Source organism: Oreochromis niloticus, linkage group LG14 (assembly GCF_001858045.2).
Source record: "Oreochromis niloticus isolate F11D_XX linkage group LG14, O_niloticus_UMD_NMBU, whole genome shotgun sequence".
Lineage (NCBI taxonomy): Eukaryota > Metazoa > Chordata > Actinopteri > Cichliformes > Cichlidae > Oreochromis > Oreochromis niloticus.
The window spans coordinates 29,784,156-29,794,093 of NC_031979.2; the positions used below are offsets into that span (position 1 = coordinate 29,784,156).

Here is a 9,938-nt window from a genome sequence, read left to right on the forward strand (position 1 = left end):
AAAAGATAAAAGTGTAATGGCTTGATCATTGTATTGTAAAAGACTACGGGAAAAAAATAACAACAACTGCAATCAGTGATATTTTAAAAGAGTACAAAAAGATAAAAGTTGAATGTCTTGATCATTCTAAAAGTCAATTGTCCGGCAAACCCATATGGGGTGCCACACCAGGTCCTGCTCTGTAATGGAAAACCCTTTTAAACCTCCCCAAGCTGGTCAACCATGGAGGTAAAGTGCTCGTAGCTGCTAAAAACTATATTTTTCAGACCTGTTGATGGGGACATCATTTTTACAGAGCAGAAAGTTTTTTAAAAAATATTTTTTATGTCCTTGGGTTGGCTGGTGGCAGATTCTGCAAATGGGAAGGTTTTGCACCCGTGACACTTTGGCTCCTACTTCTGAGGGGTGATCCTTAAGCTTACGCTTATACTGTGTTGCCCTTGCCCAGACTGAAGGTCTGCCTGCAGTGTCTAGTGTGTTAATGGTGGGTGTTATGACCAATGTGGAAGAGAGTGATGTAGCAGGGCCACTATTGCCAGGGATAGTCTCGCTGCAGGGTTTTTTTTGCAGTATGGGGGGCCGAACAGTCTCAGAGGTTGATGTAGAAGCAGCCACTGAAGACACAGGTCTGGTGATGGTAGAGGTTGCGGGGGTCTTTCCAAGTGCTGGTGGTAGTGGCACAGGTGGAAGAGGTGGCTGAGGCTGGGAGACTGGCATCAGCAAGTCTCTCCTTCCCTTCAAAACCTTGGTCCCTGCAGTGCTGGGCGTGGGCTCATATTTCAACAGGGGGTAGTCTGGAGGAGGGAGTACTGCTGGTTGGTGTGGTGCTGGAGGTAGGTGTGCAGATGAGATGGAGGTGATCTTGGTCCAAATCGATGGATGTTTTGTTGCATGCAGATTAAGGATCCTTTCTTGCTGACAAATGAAGTCCCGCACAGTCTTGATGTTAATTTTAGGGAGAGGAATGCCTGCTTTACAGAGAACCGCATCTTCCACCAGAATCCGGTGCTGTATTCGCTCGTAGGCCTTTAAAATAGACAGTTTCTCTGGACTGTTGCGAGACCCCTGAGGTGAGCGCAACCACAAAAGTTTAACCAGAGTGTACATTAGCCTGTTGCTCTGAGCGCTGATGTCATGTTGTGCGGGTGCATAGCGCTTCGCCATCTTTACTCTCTGTATAAGAGCAGCATCAACAAGGTCATCCCTTTTAGTGCGGCAGTAGAGGGTGTTGCCCCGGTGGGTCTTGTACAGCTGGTTAAACTTTTGTGGCTGCTTGTCATGCTCCTCCACGCTATTCCAGGTTTGGAGGACCTTGTTCCTCTGCTCAGTGGTAAGTGATAGCTTGTCCTCTATCAGGCTAATCTCCACAAGCACAGAGCAGAACATTTCCAGCTTTTCAAATCCAGGAAGGGGGTTTGAACTGCAGGCATCTTCCTGTAAAATGAATCCCATACAAAATTGGTTGGTAAATATATACACAATTCCCTGTGTTGTCAGACAAGCAGTGCATCTTTTAATCCTTGTTTTAAAGTTTAAAGGGAACTGTGTCCCTAATATGAAAAGTAAACCTAGCTACTCACAAAGGCTGGAGGGTGAACTGTGGAAGTCTCATCATTGGTGAGTGTAATGTGGGGAAGGACAGTGTCCAATACAGTGTCGCGTGCCTCTTCGTCACTCTGGTATGCTTCATCGCGATCATCTGGTTTGGGTTGCCCAGGCTGAACCACCTCCTCCTCAGGACCAGGTCCATCACTGACGATGCCCTCCAGAGAGAAAGTTCCAGACTCTCCAGTGCTTTGGCTGAACAAGTACTCCAGCCCGAGCAATTCATTTGATGTGAGATCAGCTGGGCCACGGAAGTTTACTTCTACAGGTTCTCCAAACAGCTGCTGACAGCGAGTGTTGAGGCGATCGATCAACGGTGCAGAGTAAATCCTGTGATGCCATCCTTTGCCACCAAATACAGCATCTGAGCTCCTGTCAGAGTTCCACCTTGCAATACCACTTATCAGGTAAACCTGATAAGGACGTGCTGCGCAGTGGGGACCTGAACACAACAATAATAAAGGAAATGACGATGACAGGATTACAAGTGTAATTTGTCACAAGTATACAGATTAAAGCCGTGTACCTGGAATCATGTTAGGAAGTAATTTGTGGAACCCTTCCAGGCTATTGCTTCCACACAGACACTTGTAATAGGGGACATCCACGTTGTTTATTGTTGTGGTATGAGCCACCCTATACATGCTCATGTCTGGTGGGTCCTGAATGCATTCCAGGTGTCGCTGCTGTGCTGCCCACATCTCATCAATGGCCCCTGGAAATAATCAGATAGAAAAGCCTTGTGTGATCTTCAGTTTGTCCCAATTTGTATTAATATTACAAGATAGAGCTGGGCGATATATCGAGTTTTTTAAAAATATCGATATATTTTTATACGAGATATAAGATGTGACAATATCCTTTATATCGATATAGTCTATGTTACGTTATAATTATAGTTGCGGAGCCGCAAGTTTGCCTCTCTGTCGTCCACTTTTGTCTCTACGCAACGTTACTCGACCTCGCCTCTCCTTCACTGAACACAACTCCCCCTTCTCCCCCATCGCTACACCTGCAGGCAGCGACAAGATGGACACGGCAAATCTCCGTTAAGAAGTTACTGCGCATCGCCCCGTGCGTGGGGCTGGATGGGGTCAACATGTTAACGAGCTAGCCACGCTAACGAGCTAGCCACGCTAACGCCTAACTGCACGGCCTGAAATCCTTTCATTTTCTCAAAAGTTGACTGCGCGCCTTTTGTATGAATTCTGGTTGTGCTTGATGACCACGAACCGATTTTATGTGATACACAGCGCTCAGCAATCTGTCAATAAATGTTTTAGTTCGACTTTGGTAAGCTACGGAGCTGCACCGCTTGACGGATTGTCGGAGCATTAGTTTGACAGAAGTTTGACTTTAAGCATAAGTTTGCTAGGACCACACAAAGGCAAATGTGTCCGACAGTCAAAGGCATAAGAATATGGAATTCTCTCGAAGATAATCTTAAGAGTTGTACAAACATGCACCGTTTTAAAATGTGTTTCATATTTAAAAGGATAAATCAATATGAAGAACATGAAAGTAATTTGGGCTAAACCTGGAAGAAAAAAAAAAGGAAAAAAAATTCTCATTGCCATTTAATGCTGTATATTGCTGATTATTTTGATTTGTTGTTTAGTTTTGCAGTGTTACAAAAAGTTACATGTTAGACGGTTTTTTGGGGGTTATTGGCACCCCCTTGTAATAATATTTGGATTGCAGATAGGGGGCAGGTGCTAACAAGAATTTATTCTTCTTCCTGCTCCTTTCCACCCATGGGTCCAGTGTCATATTAAGGGAAGGAGGTTCTGTATGTAGGAAAAGAAAAACTGTTGAACCATGTGTGGAATAAATAAAGAAATGAAATGAAATGAAATGGAATTACGGCTACCGAGGAGCCTCGCGGAGTGATACGTACTGTGCTTCAACGTAATATTACCGTATTGTGTGTGTGTATAAGGACCATAAATGGCTCCTGTTCAGAGACATGGTTACGAAGCGGATTTCAAACTCCAGGCTGTCAGTCACGCAGTAGAAGTTGGGAACAGAGCAGCTGTGAAATCTGTCTATGTTATTATGCTCAGCGTATGTTAGTTTACATTTTGACTGCACAATTGTGAGCTCTTTGTTATGCACAAAACAACATAGTTTTCTTTTATTTATAGAGCATCGTTATTTAATAAATGCTCATAATTTATTTTTGAGTAGTTTTTTTCACATCTATGCTGTATATTAATAAAAGTGCCTGTGTGACATCTGGGACACAGCTTTGACTAAGAACTCTCTTTTTGTTCTTACTTTATGGCTTTAAAAAAATATCGAGATATATATCTTATATCGCCATCCAGCTAAAAAATATCGAGATATGAATTTTGGGTCATATCGCCCAGCTCTATTACAAGAATCTTTTGAAATGAGGACTTTCCTACCAGGTGTTTTGAAGAGAGTCACTCCCCTCTCATCCAGCCCAGCTGGACCTTTCAGCTCCTCGATAACCAATTGGATGAGCCAAAACGTTTCCTGAACCCCAAGTGTGACCCTGCGCAGATGGTGTTTTAACTGCTCCCTGGAAATGTAAAGGCGGACAACGTCCTCATCGGACACAGACTGCATTTTTACTGGGTTCTTTGCTCTGACGGCCCTTATAAGCAGCTCAAGGTCTGTGCGGTTGTAAGCCAGCCCCGCCCCAGCTACTGCAGACTTAAATGCAGAGTACTTTGCATGAGACTCTGTCCGGATGGCTGCATCAAACCGGTGGATCCAGTGAAAGATGTCCAGATGCACAAGCATCCCACTGTCCACCCAAGGCTGAAACAAGGCCTCTACTACTGATGGTCCCTGTGCACGGCAACACCCACGGTCCATATACAAAATTTTGGGAACAGGCTGATTGGCCAAGTGAAACCTCTCCATGACTCCACGGCACATTGGCTGCAGCTTGTCAAAGGACTCCTCGCAGGTCAGCACAAATTTAACTATTTGTGAGTGCTCATTTCCGATACTGGTGAACCATTCTGCTGAGCCTTGACCTTCCCCAGACAGCGTTTTCACCACCTAAAAAAAAAAAAAAAAAGGAAAAGTTTGCATTATGTGATAGTATTTTGAAACAATAAAAGCCCCATAACAATACCATGAGCATCTTTTCTATTCCCTCTGTCACAACAATCCAGAAATACTCCTTTCTGTCCAAAACAATTGTTCAAAGGCTAATCAAACACAAAACAAATACGTGGCCAATATCTATTAAAGACAACAGGCCAGTGTCTTTCAAGGCTAAGCAAGGTCTGCTTGCTTGTTTAATGACTTAAAAACAAAATGTGTGTGATACAGAATTATGAAGTACATACTTTTTTGGTGGAATCCATTTTCAGCACAGTGCCAAAAGTGGACAGAATCTGGCTTCGGTAATCCCTCACATTGCTGGCCTCTGCCAGCAGGAAAGCGTGGCACAACAGCCATGCAGAGGGAAGCTCTCTTGGAGGAAGTGGCGCCTGGAATGTGTGCCGTAAGGCTGAGATGACACCCCCGGGCTCCGCAAAAGTCATTAGGAGTGTGGTGTACAGGTCCTTCCGCTGAAGGTACTCCTCCATGTGATTCTCCTGTATCTGCCGCCACAGCTTGACCATAGTGTTTCCTTCGGTTCTGTCTCTCAGAAAGCGTACAACATTCTTATCCACACCACGTCTGCAAGGACAGTCACAGTCAAGTTCTTGATGTTGAATTGAGTGAGAGATTGAAAACTTTAAAAACAAACAAACAAACAAACAAACAAACAAACAACAACAAAGGAAACCCTACAAAAACATGGTGGTCATTTTACTCACTTGTTAGTCAGGATGGCTGGGAATATGGCTTGGTGTCCCTCGCTGAGTTGTGATAAAATTGCTGAGTCCCAGGCAAGCCACCAACCCACTTTTTCTCCTCCGCCACTTCTGCCCGCCTTTGTACATGGTCCGCAGCATAGGACCTCAGTAAGCATCGTGTACCAGTTGGACACGTCACAGATGTGACGTACCTGAAGTATATAATGAAGAAGAGAGAAAATGGCCAAAATAAGCATATGAATCCAGGATGGCAGTTTTACCGTTTACATTTGAAGACTTGAGTAAAATATTTATGTGAAATTACCCGGTGGTGATAGCCAGACTTATATAGGTGCACATTTTGTCCTTTACCCACACACTCGTCAGCTCGAGGACACTTCAGGGAGTACTTCCATACCCCAACAGGACGCCACAAAAAGACACGGCTGCGAAAAAAGAGCTGTACACTGGGCACAGCACCCCTGACATAGCCAGGAGGTTCTGGTGGGTAAAACCACATGCGATCTGATTTAATCACCCGTCGCCTCTTTAACACACCAGTAACATCCTTGTATGTCTGAACAGGGGTAAACAGCCCTCTTTTAGTGTCCTCTTTAAGCCAGGAAATGTCAGCAGATGGGATACCATTAGGATTTTCCCAGGGACGCACCCATCCCTCTAGCTCCACCTAAAACACACACATATAACATAGAATACTACAACAACACACGCGCACGCACACACACGCTCTAACTGAAATTGTCTGATTTCAAATAAATATCACTTACAGGTGAATGACTCAACGGTAATTGTGTTGTATGATCATGACCCTGGGATGCAGATGACTCAGTGAATCCAACAGTGTCAAGTTTTTTGGACTGTATGGCAGCCTCTATGGACTCACGATGTTTGGGCTGCACAGTAGATTTATTTTGATGTGGTGACTGTACAGTGTTCGCAAACTCCTTGGACAGGGGAGCTGAGTTCTCCTGAGTTCCAGACGTCTGGGAGGAGGAAACACCTCTGCTTGTCAGCCGTTGCTTTAAAGGTTGACTTGCAGACAAGGAGTGTTGGGACTTCAGTGAATCTATAAATGAGGTGACCAATTAGTTTTGTATTTATAATGACTTTATACAAACAGTACAATGTATATTAACTCTGAATCTCACATACCTTCCACAGACTGGGATGCAGCTATCAGTTCAGCATCATCACCTGGCCACAACGAAGGATCACACCTGGGGGTACTTGTCAGCCGTTGCTAAACAATACAGTTTATTGTGAGTACTGCGATTGATGGAAAAAATGCACATCCACACTTTGCCAAGATTAATCACATATCACTATCTTTAACTAAGTCATTTACTGTCCTGTTCTGCTGTTCTCCTCCATAGCACTTACTTGTTCCTTGTCATATATATATTTTCTGAACCTCTTCATTTGGGTGCTTGTGATGTGCGTCACTGGTGTGTTCAACCACCTCTTCACAGAACTGTGTGCCTTCTGAATGACCTCCCTCTGCTCATCACTGAACTTCTCAGGTCTGTCCTTTTGGCTGCTGTACTGACAATATAATTCCCACATCTCTTGAAAGGTGTGATCTTCAAACCCTTTCTGACCATAGATGCACCTGTCAATGTTGGCCTCGAGGACTACGGAGACTTGAGGGAAGCTTTCTGCATATTCTGTCAGGTAATCCTTCACCCACTGGTTCCCTATCTCTCCCTTTCTTTGTGAATTTGTAACCTCTGTTCTGTGCCTGTCAAGTATGCTGGAATCATACATACTGTCAGCAATATCTCTGTGAATATTACACACTTAAAGAAAGTTTACAACGAACAAGATATACTGATAATAGCCTTACACGGGGAAATGTGCAGTAAATGGAAGTTCAGTAAACCTGCCTATAGTATGGTATTAAATATATGGTACACTCACTACTTCATATATCCCACATCGTTTGCAACGAGCCACCGAAACGGTGCATGTTCATATTGTCCAAATGGCACCACCAGCTTTCCCAGGCACTGCTGACGTGAAGGCGCGTGGATACCCTCGGTTTGAAGAAGCTTCTCTGCATGAGTCAAGGCAGTGACTTGGCTGAGCAGCTCCTGTGGAGGTTTGGGGAAGACCATACTTCTCACCCGGTAGTAACGTGCCTCTTTGGTTGCCATAAGTAGAGCCTGCTGACGATGTGCAGGGGCATCTGGATTAACTAGCCGAATCGTTGGTGTCGCCATACCAAGACTAGAAATTGGAGTTAAAAAAAGGTTAAATTAGGTATTCAGCGTCGCGTCGTGTACTTTCAGCTAAACCCAGGAGCGTCTTAGAGTCGATAACTTACCGTAAACATAAAAGAAATGCCAGTTTCCATGAATGAGTGAATAGCGGACTTGCCGGCTTCTTCGCTGGTCCGCTGCGTGTTGTTGTTTTGGTGACGCAACTTCCGTCGACCAGACGATTGGTCGTCTACAGTGGGATTCGGTGCTCCTATTGGGCCGAGTCTATAGTGTCTACGCTCACCGTAGACTCCGGGCCAATGAAAAGACGTAATGGTCTAAAGACAGCGTAGACGTTGCACTACCGTAGACTTGACTTCTGCCCGGTGGAGGCGAAAGTCGAGGCTGTCCTCAGCTACCCGGCCCCAACCGCTAGGCGGAAGCTACAGCAGTTCCTGGGCATGACCGGATACTATTGTTGTTTTTGGAAGAACTTTGCGGTAGTTGTGGCCCCTTTGACGAAGCTATGTAGCCCTCAAATCCCTTTTGAGTGGTAAGGGGAATGCCAGCATGCATTTGAGTCTGCAAAATCCCTCCTTTGCAGCGCCCCGGTCTTGACAGCCCCCAACTTCTCTCAGCCTTTCAAACTGGAAGTGGACGCCAGTGCCACCGGAGCCGGTGCGGTGCTGTTACAAAACGACACAGAGGGTGTGTGTCACCCAGTCTACTATTCTGTAAAGTTCAAGCGCCATCAGCTAAACTATTCCACCATAGAGAAAGAAGCTCTAGCTCTGCTGATGGCCTTGCAGCATTTCACCGTGTATGTGGGCTCTAGCTTCTTTCCAGTAACGGTGTCTGCCCCTGCCTTCTCCTTCACCTGCTGCTCATCTACCCTCGTTTACCACCAATTACCCTCCAGAGGTGATATAATCTGGAGGAGAGCAGTGTGGGTATGGGAGAGGCTTCTGGTGGATTTCCTTTGTGCTGGTCAGTGTGTGATTCTGGTCTAGGTGTGGAAAAGGCCTGCTGTGTGTGACGCACAGTGACCAGCCCCACCGTGCGTGGCTCTTTGTGAGTAACTCTGAACTGAGCAGTGTTTTTTCTTAAGTGACGTGGCCTCCATTTCTTGGTTTGGCCTGCCTGGTTTTATTGCTAAGAGCAGTGTAGCTGTCTTTTTCTGTTGAGTCCTTATCATTGTTTTCCTAGTTGAAGCGGACACCATTCCTTCGGCTGGCCTGTCTGATTTATCAGTAGAGCAGTGTTGCTGCCTCTTTCTGTTATTACTGTTTGTGTTAAACACCTCTGCCTGGCATCCTATTCATTCCAATCCGGATCCAATTGTTACTGTCCCCCACCCTCTTCACCTAGCTTTTATGTGGGCACGTAACAACAAACATTAATTAAAAAAAACAAGGCTGGCTGCCACAGTGCTGCCTGAGTTAAAATAGCAGCTTGATAAAATAACTAACCAAAATGGTGGAGACCAGCCACTTGAGGAGGCAACCTACAGAGAGGAGCGCCTAAGGGTGCCACCAATTACTCACCCGTGTAGTTCCACTGCAAACCTCACCATCACTCTCACCGCAATCTAAACCGCTAACTCTGGACACGAGCGTGACACTACCGGGATTCCAGCTGCTGCGAGCGGACAGGACGAGAGACAGCGGTAAGAGGAAAGGAGGGGGACTGGCAGTGTTTGTGAATGACAGATGGTGTAACCCTGGGGACATCACTGTGAAAGAACAACTCTGCAGCAGAGACATTGAGCTGTTAGCCGTTAGCATGCGTCTGTACTACCTCCCCCAGGAATTCTCGCATGTTATCGCGATAACAGCGTATGTACCCCCTCGGCCAACGCGGATACAGCCTGTGACTCTCTCCACTCTGTGGTCAGCAGACTGCAAACACAATCTCCGAGAGCCCTTCTCGTAATATCAGGGGACTTTAATCATGCCTCATTGGACTCCACACTGCCCACCTTCACCCAGTATGTGACCTGCCCAACCAGAAACAATAAAACACTGGACTTACTGTATGCCAGTGCAGAGGAGGCATACAGTTCATCACCTCTCCCTCCCCTGGGCAGATCTGATCATAACCTGGTGCACCTCGTCCCTGTTTATGAGCCCTTAGTGCGCAGGGAGCCACCAGCCACCCGCACAGTACAGAGATTGTCGGAGGAGAGCGAGGAGGCTCTTAAGGATTGTTTTGAGTCGACTGTGTGGGAGGTGATCTGTGACGACCACATTGACAGCCTTACTACATGCATTACTGACTATATTAATTTCTGTCTGGATAACACCGTTACTACCAGGACTGTACGGTGTTTCTC

General features: G+C 45.8%; 1 long non-coding RNA gene across 1 annotated transcript; it reads right to left on the reverse strand.

Moving 5' to 3' along the window:
* Positions 1-558: 558 nt before the first annotated feature.
* LOC106096569 (uncharacterized) lies at positions 559-7,984 on the reverse strand. Its single transcript, XR_003213943.1, has 14 exons — positions 7,732-7,984; positions 7,326-7,634; positions 6,789-7,158; positions 6,561-6,648; positions 6,176-6,474; positions 5,713-6,075; positions 5,409-5,599; positions 4,932-5,268; positions 4,014-4,638; positions 2,132-2,320; positions 2,037-2,047; positions 1,581-1,877; positions 1,176-1,434; positions 559-732 (listed from the first exon to the last, which is right to left on the reverse strand). It is a non-coding gene; the product is annotated as an uncharacterized LOC106096569 (long non-coding RNA).
* Between the last annotated feature and the right edge of the window lie 1,954 nt (positions 7,985-9,938).